Source organism: Pezoporus flaviventris, unplaced genomic scaffold (assembly GCF_033815535.1).
Source record: "Pezoporus flaviventris isolate CSIRO_AGI_PZ_B2104156 unplaced genomic scaffold, CSIRO_AGI_Pfla_v1 ptg000007l, whole genome shotgun sequence".
Taxonomy (NCBI): Eukaryota; Metazoa; Chordata; class Aves; order Psittaciformes; family Psittacidae; genus Pezoporus; species Pezoporus flaviventris.
Genome location: NW_026892555.1, coordinates 89,424,665 through 89,438,298, shown reverse-complemented (window position 1 = coordinate 89,438,298; position 13,634 = coordinate 89,424,665). Strand labels below are relative to the sequence as shown.

At 42.9% G+C, this 13,634-nt stretch overlaps 1 long non-coding RNA gene across 2 annotated transcripts in view; it reads left to right on the top strand.

Annotated features, from left to right (window-relative positions):
• Window positions 1–8,099: 8,099 nt before the first annotated feature.
• LOC133267277 (uncharacterized) overlaps window positions 8,100–13,634 on the top strand; it is a 45,701-nt gene continuing 40,166 nt past the window's right edge. For both annotated transcript variants that reach the window (XR_009742691.1, XR_009742692.1), the window contains exon 1: window positions 8,100–8,279. This is a non-coding gene — a long non-coding RNA (uncharacterized LOC133267277). The remainder of the gene's footprint in view (window positions 8,280–13,634) is intronic.

The window sequence follows — 13,634 nt, the reverse complement described above, 5'->3', positions numbered from 1 at the left end:
TGGTCTCCAGCTGGACACTGAGCCATTGACCACAACTCTTTGTGTGCGGCCATCCAGCCAGTTCTTTATCCACCGAGTGGTCCATCCATCAAATTGATGTCTCTCCAATTTAGAGACAAGGATGTCGTGTGGGACAGTGTCAAACGCTTTGCACAAGTCCAGGTGGATGACATCAACTGCTCTACCCCTGTCCATCAGTTCCATAGCCCCATCATAGAAGGCCACCCAATTGGTCAGACAGGATTTCCCCTTAGTGAAGCCATGCTGGCTGTCACCAAGCACCTTGTTGATTTTCATGTGCCTTAGCATGCCATCCAGGAGAATCTGCTCCAAGATTTTGCCAGGCACAGAGGTGAGACTGACTGGTCTGTAGTTCCCTGGGTCAGCCTTTTTCTCCTTCTTGAAAATGGGGGTTATATTTCCCTTTTTCCAGTTTTTGGGAACTTCACCTGACTGCCATGATTTTTCTGATCATTATCTGATATTGCTGCTATTTGATAGCTCTTCAAAGTATGAAGCAACCTTTATCTTCCTAATGCTCTTAGAAAGAGGCCCAACACAAGGGGACATATAAGTCTGCTTTCTAAAATCAGTGGGCATAAAAAATAGGATTGCAGTTTCTTGGCAATGAAAGTGTTTCCTTGGTATTAGTGGAGGAAGCTATTTTTAGTTTTGTTCTGAACTCTTTGTGCGGGGCCTCTCTGAACCAATTCAAACCACAGAAAGTCCTCTTCCGTAATCTGGAGAATATCATCATACTCCCTCTCTCTTGCAATGTAAGTTATTGAACAGCCAAAGAATAATTTCATGGGCAGCTTCCTCTGGAAAGGTTCCTTAAATAAAAGCTCCCTCTGCCCTCTCTCATCCTTTGCAAACACACTTCCATCCAGCCAGCACTAGCCCCTCTGCAAGCAAAGGAGAACACCATAAGGACAGCCAGGGCTGAACTCCAGGGTTAATTCTCTTCTAGGACCACACATGGTCTTCAGCCCCTGCAGGCAAACTCGTGCTCTCTGTTTTTTTCAGGCAGGGCATCATTTAGGAGAAACAGTACATTCAGATACTGCTAATGCACATGTGAGACGTGTGACCATGTGATGCAAAAGCTAATGTGATATAAATTCATTCTGCTGGCTCAAGCTGGTTAAAAATTGTTGATGGTCACCTTTGCATTGGCAAGATTAATGCCAGGCCAGACCTTACCATCACTACAAAATCACCATATGAGTGCAAAATCAGCATATACACTGTACTGCAGGTTCTGGCTGACTTGGCAGGGTCTGGCACACCCATCATATTAAAATGTCACTATGTGTCCTTCCCTGGTGAGGACCGAGTACATACTGATGAGTGACCACTCGACATAGTCTTGAAAAAACAAACCATGATGTTGGGCAGTGCAAAGCCTCAGCAGGTTTAGCAGTGCTGTTCATCACATTGCACCTCTGCATCATGATACTGGAGGGAGAAAGCATGATGTCCACTCTCTCACATGCATGTTGGCCCACCAAGCAGAAAACCTGTCCTCACATCAAGCCATAGCCTGGTGTTTCAGCCAACTGCCCCCCATCAGGTGGACACAGATGCCTGAGACCCCTGTACTTGGGATCCTGAGGATACCCACCACTTGAAGGTTTAACTCCTGACTGCTCTCCAGGGTGTACTGAGAGCCTGATGTGTGTTGCCGTGCACTGGTGCTTAATATAAACGTCAGCTTGCAACCAAGATGCATCCCCTTATGTCTTGGACCATGTCGCCTTCCCTGGGGAGCACAGTGCAGCACTGGCCCCTTGCTGCTCCTCTGCTAGAAAAGCTGAGCCTTGATGTTCACAGACTGTTTCCCAAGCAGCCCCACAAAGCTGTTTGGCAGCACCTGCCCTGTAACTGAACCCACTGAGCTCTGCAGGGCAGGCCTGAGCTTTCCAAAGAGAGCAACCTCAGGATATAACAGGAGAAACTGGGGGCCTTGCAGGCCCAGAGCCAGCACCATGCCGGCCCTGAGGATGCTGTTCCATGTGGTCAATCTCTGTAGCTATTAAAGAATAAATTGCTATATAAAGTTGTGCTGCAGTCATGCAGAGCCTCAAGAACATGATGGTCATCAGAGAACTGTTCAAATTCTGGCAGCTACTTACCTGCTGTTAGAAACACTGCCGAGGTTATAAAAACTTACAAGGAAAACATATCCTGCCATAAGCCCTGCCACTGGGACTGAGGCTGTGTTAGGTACCTGGTCCTCCTGCTGCACGGCCCTTTGCCTGCTCTTTGTGCTGAAACAAAACTTTTTTCCACTGTGAATGGTTTCCTATGGAAAAATCAGGGGTTTGGTTAAATGAAATTATCCATCATATACATCTAATAGAGAGAAAAATGTTACTGTTTGGGAAAAAAACAAATCCCAAACCATATGCTCCCAAACTCAGAAAAGTTCAGCCAAAATACTGCAGGTTTTGATTACCTGCCCAACTCACTGTTTTCCATGCAGAATGTTAAAAAAAGTAGCTTCTGTACTAGAGGGACCCTACACCTTCCTATTTTCTCATCAAATGGATCATAGAACCATTTTACTGTTCACAGGGAAACAAAAAAGTTATGTAGGCTGTTCAGAATCAGCCTTTTTTCTGCTTGTGCATTCATGTGGTATTATACTTTGAAGAAAAAGGAAGCTATATGGCAGTGGAATTGTTCAAGGTTTTTTACCTGGAAGAAAACAGGGATAATTGCTTTCTTCTGATCTTGAAATAAGCTTTTTTCCCCTGGAGACTGCAGGAAGAATTTCTTGTATTTTTCCACTAGCAATGCCCTGTTTCGCTTGATTCTTTTCTGTTGGTGCTCCTTTCTCAGAGGTCACATTCACCCCTGTGCCAAAGCCATGCCTTTCTGCCTTCCAGTTTCCTCAGTAACTTCAGAGAGCTGCAGGAATTAGGTGGCATAACTGAGAAAGGGGGTTTGGTCCTTATTCCTGTAAAGCTGTCTTTTAGCAAGTCGAATCTCTTCCAGGCAGAAGAGATGAGGTGAAACAGTTCTCTTAAATTCAGATGATGTTTCCTGAAGAATATCACTTCATCTGTGTTCCCCATCCACCTCTTTTTACTGCTCATCCTTCTTCCTGCTAATTAAGTCCCCGACTAAGGATAGTAGTAACGTTAGTCTGAATTAAGAAATAACTGCTCCATTTGTTACCTGAGCTGTTTCCAGACTCTCAGTTGATTTCCAACTTCTACCAAGCCTGGAAGTTCTTACATTACAGAAATGAGAACATACATCAATGCTGCAGTGCTCTGTTCTAAACAAAGCCCAGAAGTATATCCTCATTCCTTTATAGCACCACAGTGATAATTGAAGCTATTGCCAAAGTATAACTTGACACTGAAGAATGGGCATTATTAGCAGTATCCCACTGTGTTTTATGGGAATGGGAGGTATGAACATCCTTCACACGAACATAAAATATGAATAATGAAGATACTTGCAGGTATGCACTCTCAAAAGTAAAGCTTGAGTCCAAAAGCACTGCACGTAACTTTTTTGCCTGGAAGTGATTAAATGCAGATGGCTACCAGGAAAGCTGGATTTCGCAATAGCAGTCATATAGCACCCTTCAGACTATTTGGCTAGTAATTTAAGTTAGGAAAACTATTCACAGAATGTGACCTCTGGAATGTAGCTATTCCAGGAAGATGCAACATATTATCAGGGAGTGAATTCCAGGACTGAGTTATTTCTGGTAAAAATTGAACGATGACAAAAATATTTACAACTAACTTATAAAACAAAAACATTCAAATATTTGTCAGGGAGTTTATTTACAATGAACATTTTCTGCAGATCTCATTAGTTTTTACTTGGGAGAGAAATAAATGGATAGAGACTTTGGAAATGATCCTATATGTTCATTTACAAGATACATACAGCTCCCATTAATTTTAAACAGCAGAGTAATAAACAGCAAAGACTAACAAGACACGCAACCCACAGAACTGCTGCAAGTGCCCTCACACATTCTTCAGCCTTTCACTGAAGTTCTCCATTTCTTCACAACTGGTCTCCATATGAAAAAATAGCTCAGTCTCAATGCAGGCTTTTACCCTTGTCCAAATAAACCCTAAGCAAACGTAAGTCAGAACAATGGCACTCTACAGCTCTTTGCACAGGAACACAAAACTGCAAGCACAAGGCACTAGAAACATGAGGGAAGGCCTTATATACTTCCCATGTTAAACTGCTCACCAGCTAAAAAGTTTCTGTTCGCACGACCAAAAAAAAGGTGAAAGGGCTTCCCTATCCCAGGTCATACAACACCTTTCCATCTGTACCTTCAAATGAGGCTTGGTTTTATCACACTAATACTCCTTCTTTGCTTCTCCCAAGGGTAGAGGTCTCCATTCAGGGCTGGCATGAACACTTGAGTTCATCTGTTCTTGTGTCAGAGCTCTCTGGAGTAAACAGCTCTTTTTCTGGTCTGTATTTTTTGAAGTATTTATATACAGCAGTTTGAAGCTTTTGTTTTGCTAAGCTAAACAAACCATCAGGCTTTTTAGTACCTTTTCCTAACAAAAAATCAACTCCTGATCATGTACATAATGAACCGAACACTGATCTCTGGATCTACCCCAGTATGAATTAATTTTTCTTGGAAGTAGGTGACTAGTCTTCTAGATGACATCTTGTTGCTATATTATGATATAGCATTGACATTTCTATGCCCTCAGTGGCAATTCATGTTGAGACCACTTTTCTTTAAGAGCAGGTCATGCTAGTGACTCAGGGTGACCTTACAATCAACCAGTACACAGCTAGTGTACTCACATCCTTCCTTTCTATGTGTAAGAAAAACAAGCATGGAGATCGCACGTTCAGGCTGCCCCACCAGTTCTTTCCCTTAAAGCTTAGCACCTACACCGCTTTGGCCAAGAAATGTAGCTCTGGAGAGATGTAGGATGTTCCACCAAAACAAATCTTTGCCCATGAGCACCTCCCAGCCGTCACCAACCCACAGACCATAACATGTGTCACATCTATGTTTTTCCCATTTTCTCTACTGTGCACACACTCTTCTGTGATGCTTCCCCCAAAACAGGACTCTCACCCACCCTCCTCACTCCTGTCTTGCCAGAACAACATACACAAATCAGACTCTGCACTCAGTCATCTGTGGAGTCAGGTTTGCTGTTGCCTCAGGGCCAGCCTTGGCTGCTTTTCATAGTACCAAGAAACAGGACAAGCTCTTTACTCCCAGATATTCTCTATTGCTCTGCCCTCTTCCTACTACACTAAAAAATACCGAAACAGTGTAATAAGCTCTTGCTCATGCAATGCTAGTTACGCACTTCATTATTTTAGGGTAGCTAAAGATAGACCTTGGGTTTTTTTACTTAAGAGCATATTGAGCAATCTAACCTTAGCACAGATAAAGTATCACAGAAAAATTTTAGTGCAATAATCTATCTGCCCTGAGAGAAAGTCATGCCTCAGAAGCTTTGAGTTAGAAAGCAGTAAAAAGGGAATTTAAAGTGAAACTGACTACAAATTATGAAGCTGATCTCAGTCACTCTTTTTACAGTAACTTATTTTTATTATTTCGTTTGACTGCAAACGTCCCAAAGGTGGGACATGCATCAGGACCCTGAGCATAACTGAAATGGATCTATCTGGCCAGTTGCAATGGCTTGGCTTGTGCTATACTTTCCCTCCTCACTGGTCCCAGCTATGCTAAGCATAGCAGCAGCCCCGTCAAGCCAGGACTGCTGTGCACTGTCTGCACTGTTCCATACAAACTGCTCCTGTGTTTAATCCACCCTGGCACTGAGATGCATCAGAAAGGACTCTGCTTACTCTTCCATAATCCAGCAGCGTGTCACTCAACATGAGTACTTAGATATGTATTTTCAGTTTTGTGAAAAACACCCGGCAGCCACTGTTGCCTTTCCTCTTCAAGCCACCACTTTAGTCAGCATCCAAACCAACAGAAGCCTGAGCTATTCTGTTTCCACTGAGTGAAAAACATACCAAGTCCTTTGTGCTACAGCCTTCCTGGCAAGAAACAAACCTCTTTAAATAGTACTTATTTTCAGAGTGCAATGTCAAACCAGATGTGGGACCAGATTTACTTTAAAAGGCTCCTTCTGGGCCATGAATCTTCCAGCAAATCTCTAATGCCCGGACCACAATTCTGAGCAATTATTATAGCCTCCCTCCTAAGCCCAGTGAGACTTATCATTTCACATAATTTTGACACTAGCCCAGCTGAATTTCAGTGGATGATTTTATTCTTTGATATCTCAAAAACTTCAAGACAGCTTCATTCCCTCAGAAGAGAAATGAACTCAGTGCATTGAAATGAGAGGGAGACCCAAGGTAGACTGTACCAGGTTTCAATATCTCTACATTTGGGATTCCTTGAAAGTAGATATTTTTCCAATGAAAGAGGAAAGGGCTTCCTGGAGTGTTTGGTGGGATCAGACCCCAACAGCTGAAACACAGATCTGTCTGAAAAGAAAATTTTTCAGGAAAACTAAAGGAATCTGTCCCCAAAAGCTCACTAATACACACTGATGCAAATGCAGATGCCCATGAAGTGGAATTAGTGTTTCTTTGGACCAAGTCTCTCTAACTCCTTTTTCTTTATTGCTGTCACTACTCAAGGTTTGTACTAAGGATCACTTTAAATGAATCCATATAATGTATAGGCCAGGGGAAGAGGAAGCACTTTTTAATAGCACCAAGAAAAACAGAAGCCAAAAGTCAATCCTGATGCAAAGGGACTCTGCAGATGATACTGCCAAGAAGAGGATCGAGAAGGTATTAAAAGGGTGCCAGAATATCTTATTGGAGGCCACGCTTTATGACAGAGCTGTGAAAAGGGTCTCAAGCTCTTTGGTTTTCAGTCCACTGCCTTAATCAGATATAGCACTTTTATGAACCCTCCAGCTTACACTGGGGTGGCACATCTGCCTCTCCCTGAGTACCTGCCCTGATTGCAGGCTTCATCACAGGTTAATTTAAAATTAATAATTAATGAACTGTGTTATGAGCAGAAAAGGCTAGGACTAACAAAGAGGTAGTTTAGATAAACAGAAAAATGTCATCAGTGCTGCTTTTTAAGGTGATCAGTCAATCAGCTTTAATTACTTATCCCTTTTGGGGCAGAACAGACCTGGGGACAGATTGAAAAGCTTTTTTTTGTAGTTTGAGGCACACAGAAATGAGCAGATTTACCTTCTGCACTACCTTCCCCTAGGAATGGCCTCAGCAAGTTCCCCACTCTGAAATCATGTGCACCGAGGTGAAAAAGCTCAAGTGCAACTAATTAGCCTTCTGTAGAAATTACTAATTAGCACCTGTGGTCAGGACAACCAAAACACCTGTAGTCATGCCTTGTCCAACACAGGAGTTTCCCTCACACTCCCTCCTCCATTAGATGTTCTTTACTTTATGACTGATGGGAGTTTTGCCATTGGAGAAAGGAGTAAGATACCTAATCGTACTTTCCCACTTTGTGGTTTTAGATGAATGGCCAGGCCTTGTCCCAGCTCCGTAGTGATGAAAGGGGGCACCCCAAACCTCCATCAACTCCCAGTCCCTACCTGCGTGGGAAGAAAACCTCCGTCTGTGACACCCCCTCCCTATTCCTTAAATCCATTTTTAAAAGCAACTCAGGCTCTTGGCTTCTTAGCTGTTTGTGATAATGAAAGTGAGTGTCCTAAAGCACATTTCTTACTGCCCATGACCACAGTCACAGAGGTGATGAACTGTACGAGTCAGTACCAATCTCACCACACACAGCACCACTGAGCTGCAGCATGGGAAGTTCAAAGCCCATGATCTGACTTTCCAGAGCTACAAAGCTCTTTTTTTAGCACTGAAACAAGGTTAGAAATATCTTCAAGTATTGCAATTGCCAAGTAAATAATCATATTAAAATGAAGTTACAATTCAGCATACCTCCATTGAATTTGCTTCCTGCAAGATGATCACTGAACTCTCCCTATGGTCTCTCTTATTGTACAAGCACTCAGCCTGAACAGCTGAGATCTTGTCAAAAACAAGGTTTGCCAATCAGAGAGGAAATGACTAAAACCGGAAGAAAAACATTTGTGGTTTCTGTCTTTTACAAGTAAGACAGGAGATGGAGTCAAAATGTATTCCTACCATCAAGGCTTCCCTAAAGAGCCAGTGGGCAGACATGGTTTCCCTGGGACATGTTAACCTTACCAAGGATGCGAGACACCTGATGAGAATGGTTGGTGGAAGGCATTAGGAGCAGCATCTCAGGCAAGGTAAGTGCTGCACGGCAAAACCCCTCCATTGCAACTGCTGGTGTTTTGGAGAGGCGCATCTGTCTAATAGCTGAGCCAGAGCCTGCAGTCTGGTGCCTCTTCATTTAGATATGCAGTGACCATCTTGATTTTTTTAAACAATCCTACCAATTAATTTGAACTCTGTACTTGTTAAAAGCTGTTAACTGCGGTTTTACTCTCAAGGGCTTTTTTGTTGAAATCCTGTTTTCTGTGTGATAACAGTTGCAATCCACATCCTCTGACCATTTGGATACTGGTAAGTTCTTTCATGAAGATGAGTTTTATGAGAAATCAGAGAAGTCCTACCTCATTTCTAAAGGCAAATCAGGAAGTTGGCTGGCAACTGTGAGTTTGTTTGCAGTTGCCACTCCTGTTTGAGAAGGGGCCAAAACCCATCTACTTGCTGTGTACTGAGAGGAAACACATTATAAACCCTTCTGGAGAAAACCCATCCTTACTCTAAGCTGTGCATTACCAAACAGACCGCTAGCTCTTAATTACATTATATTTATCAGACAGGAAGTTTCTAATTTCCTTTTTAGTGTTGAATATAGAGTAAAATCTGCTTCAGTCAGTCCTGGATGCATAAGGACATACTGGTCATTCTCTAAACAGAGATTTAGGATATGAGAAAGCTCAAAGATACTTTTAAAATAGAGTTTTAAAGACGATAAGAGATCATTGTTTGCAAGTGCAGATTTCACCATACATCTGCCTCAGTCATTCCTATCCATCCCTAGGCTTTCCAGGCTATAGATTTTCACATGGTTGAATTTACATCATGATTTTTCTGCTTTGTTTAGGCAATTCATAGTGATATAGGAACATAACATGATTGTTATTTTGGTGGTATGTGGTGGTGGACAAACTGTTTTCTAATGCTGGTGACATCTGATTTGAGAAGCAAGGAAATTTGGCAAGAAAGCATATGTGAACAATATTTTAATGATGGCCATAAAGCTGTGTTAGTGGTACACGTCCCTCTCACTTTCTGCAGCTGTTTACCACTGATCTGTGATTGTACAGAAACCAAGCACAAATACTCAGGAAATCTTACATAGTGACCTGCACCAGGCAGTCCAGCCTCCCTAAGATACATCATTCAGGGTGTGGTAGGATATGACAAAAGGAAATTATTTGGGTCACATTGTGTGTTGTAAGCAGAAAATTAATTGTTCTGCCATCTTTTGGCCTATCTGAAGGAATCATTTCCTGGGCTTAAAAACAGACTCGGATAAAATGCTTGCAAAGTAAATTCAGCTAAGTAATTTGCAACACCCTGTGAATTTTTAAAGGGGGACTATTGTTTCTCCTACACTGAACAGTTCCCCTTACTTTTCTTCTTAAGACCTGTTCATATTCAGCCAGGAGGACAAGGAAAGGCTGTAGTGGCCAAATGCCACCAAAAGCAACCCTCAGCAACCTTTTTATAGTCCGTATCTACTAGCTGAGGATATGACAGCCCTCTCTAAGCCAGAAAGTAACAGAGAGAAAGTCCAGCTCAGTTCTGAGGCTTCCTCTGAAGCAATGTTGCTTCACGGGGTCAGATAAAAAAGTTACCTATGCTGGTCAAAGCATCATATAAACAGTAGGCAAAGCTTAACCAAGGATGGGAATGGGAGTGTTGTGCTGAGGCTAAGTGCCTGGAACGTGAAATTTTTTTGTCTGCTTCTCAGGAAACAAAACAAGGCTGATAATAGCAACTTGTGTTTTCAGACAAGCCACAATGCCTCCTGGAAGGAGCTTTGACTCTCCTTCACGGTGGCTTAGAGAGATAGCCTACCCTGGTAGCAGACATAAATGAACATGTTGGGACCAAGCCTTGAGGGTTGGTGAGATGCAACACCTCGCAGCAGGTGCATTCAGAATTCAGGTCTGGGACAGAGGAGATGAAAGGAGTGCATCAAAAGGAGCGTGACCAGCAGGTCAAAGGAGGTGATCCTGCCCCTCTACTCTGCTCTCGTGAGACCTCCCTTGGAGTTTGTGTGCAGTTCTGGTGTCCTCAACATAAAAAGGACATGGAACTGTTGGAACAAGTCCAGAGAAGGGCCATGAGGATGATCAGGGGACTGGAGCACCTCCCGTATGAAGATAGGCTGAGAAAGTTGGGGCTGTTCAGCCTGGAGAAGAGAAGGCTGCGTGGAGACCTCATAGCAGCCTTCCAGTATCTGAAAGGGGCCTATAGGGATGCTGGGGAGGGACTCTTCATTAGGGACTGTAGAGACAGGACAAGGGGTTATGGGTTCAAACTTAAACAGGGGGGGTTTAGATAGATTATAAGGAAGAAATGCTTTCTTATTAGGGTGGTGAGGCACTGGAATGGGTTGCCCAGGGATGCTGTGAATGCTCCATCCCTGGCAGTGTTCAAGGCCAGGTTGGACGAGGCCTTGGGTGGCATGGTTTAGTGTGAGGTGTCCCTGCCCATGGCAGGGGGGTTGGACCTAGATGATCTTAAGGTCCTTCCCAACCCTAACTGTTCTATGATCCTATGATTCAAATAGGGAAGGAAGAATCTGGTGTTTCAAGGGGGAAGGGGAATGAGGAAGGGTGAAGTAATTTGAAGAAGGTACAGCATTTTCCATCACCCTCCTAACAGTCCCATGAACTCCTTCTGCCAGTTGTCCTGCCTGCCTGTTCCCCAGGAGTGAATTTTCTCCTTACCACTTACCATACATTTGGATTTGCATGGTGTCCCAAACTTGAAGAATAAACTTGAAGGGGCTATTACATAAAAATGTAATGGATTTCTGCACTGGGATCTCCTAAAGCACTAAACTGTGCATCTAGCCTTTCTTCCTACATCCAGATTTTTGGGCTTTCTCAGCTCCTGGTGAGGTTGCCCCCAGTAATCCATGTGTGCTAATTAAGATGATTCCAGAACTACTCAGAATATCTTTGAAAGTAGGTTACAGGTAGGGATTTTCTGTTTGCTTGTTTGTTTTTCTTTTATTCATTCCCTTTCTCTCACTTAAATTTGCTTTTCAGAAGAAAGCATTCTCCAAATGCTCTACCATACTGAGTTAGTGGCAGGCATTTTATCAGACGCAGCATATTTTAAGCAAGTATCGGCTTTTTAAAGAAATGTTGAAGTTGTATTTTCAAGACTCGAAACTGGAAAGTATTGTTCTTGCCACTCAGTGGAAAAACAACTTGAATGAATCAAATACTAACCAAAGAGTATGTCATGAATACCAAAAACTTAAAACACTCAACAGCATCTGGGGAACAGCCTGAAAAACACAGACTGTTCTTTGCTTGTGAGTGGTATAACAGGTGGTATAATATATGCCGTTACTTGGTTTGAAGCATGTAGTCAGCTGTGCTCAGACCTTCTGACATCCTGTCTAAGACCAAATCAACACTTCTCCTCTGTCAGCAGAAAAAAAAGAGATCTAACCAAACAGAACAGAATCTTCTAACCAGAAGATTCTGTCAGGCCAGCATATTATAGGGTAAAAATTAATAATCTTCCATTAACCTTTATAAACCCTCTTATTTAAAACTCTGTGGTTGCATCTACATGGCAGGCCAGAAAACATGCTCCATAATTGATCCACCTTGTATTCTTGTTGGAGAGACTCACAAGATACTGCATATTCCCTCAGGCAAGGAGCAAACGGGAATCAAACCCAGATGAACATTCTTTTTCTTCCTTATGTCCAATTACTCACCAACATCCTCCTGTCGTATGCCTGAAGTGCACTGGGCTCCCTGCACAAAAGGGCATCCAAACAAGTGCCCATTGGTGATCTTCTATTTATCTATCATAGAAAGCCTGATCTTGGTTTCTGGACCTTAGCTGTTGTGATGGAAATGACTGCAACATCCATGTATTTAGCATGAGCAGAGAAAGCTTCAAAGGATTTTGTGGCCTTTAGGGATGCTTAAACCAGAGCTGATCTAAGCACTGTGACATTTTCCCCTTCTTTAAAGCAGCTTGTAAACGTGTTGGCTCCCTCCCACTGGTTGTCTGCTACTGGAGAGGGACCAAAGGGCTCTTCTGGAGGATGACAAGGTGTACTAGGGACTGAAACATCTGAGGAGAGGATATTTGTTCATGTGGTCATGGTAAGAATTAAAGATGGGAAAAGGAATCTTACTTTACAAATCCATCTAAACTGTAAGGAATTACCTCTGTTACCATGATTCATAGGTTGAGGGAGGCTGCCTTGGTTAGCTGGGCACCAGTGTGTCTTTTCTCACACATTTCACACGATGTGTTGAGACACATTGTCACATGATGGCCTAGTGCAAGAACTTGCCCTTAGGGGAGTAGATGGCAATGAAACACCCACATCACTCTCCCCAACTTTGCTCCCAGGGCATAAGGAAACAAATCTAATTTCACTAAAACTTTACCTCCCTCCAAGTAGTGATTTGTTCCACTAGCGTCATTTCCATCTGAGCAGACAGTTTGCCAGTCAGCATCTCTAAATGTCTCATACAGGACACCTCAGCAGGACTTTATTTTGCCTTATATGACTCTTATATGTCTTTCTAAAGATAAGACACTCTGGTATAAGGACAGCACTGATTGTTTGTACTCACCTGAGACAAAGCAGTACAAAAAAAAAAATGTTTTCTAACAAACAAACCATTGTTGAAGAAAAGGGAAAGAAAATGCTTAAGTAGGTCTTCTACCACAATAATTGGTGAGTTTTATCCCCTGCAGCCTGGCTTAAATATTGGACAAGCAGTCTTGTGAGCAGCACACCCTCAGTGCTGTGCTGAACTCTTCAGCATAAGTATTCTGGGCAAGAAGTATCACTGATGATGAACTATCCCACAGGTATTTCCTAGGAAGAGCTGTGCTTCTGAAAATCAATCTTTCTCCTTCCTCTGGCATTAACAGTTTGCTGTTGATAGACATGAACAGAAAATCGTGCTGTTCCCACACTAATTAAACAGCAAATTTAAGGTGGTGCAGAGCTTAGACTCCTGTTGCTCCCCACCCAGGCCCCACAGAAACATCTCACTCAACCCATGACACCTTGATCCAAGGTGACGGAGGTGGAGATTTTATGGCCATTTAAGTCCCCGTGCAGGTACACAGCTCACTTTGCAGCCTATCTAGGGATGTGGCCCTCTTCAATGGAGATGAGAAAGGGCTCCTTTTTTGCCTTTAGCGAGACAGACATTCTTCAATTTATTTTATGGCTACAGATGACATAGCTGTCTAGAGGCACTCTGGTGAGGAGGAGCCAGCATGGGGGTGGAGAGCTGCAGCTCTGCCCCTCCATTTGATGTGGTCTTTTTTAAAGGTCACCCACTGGGACCCAACATCAATCAAACTATTTTTGTAAAAACAGCAGTGATCCCAATGAAGATTTATAT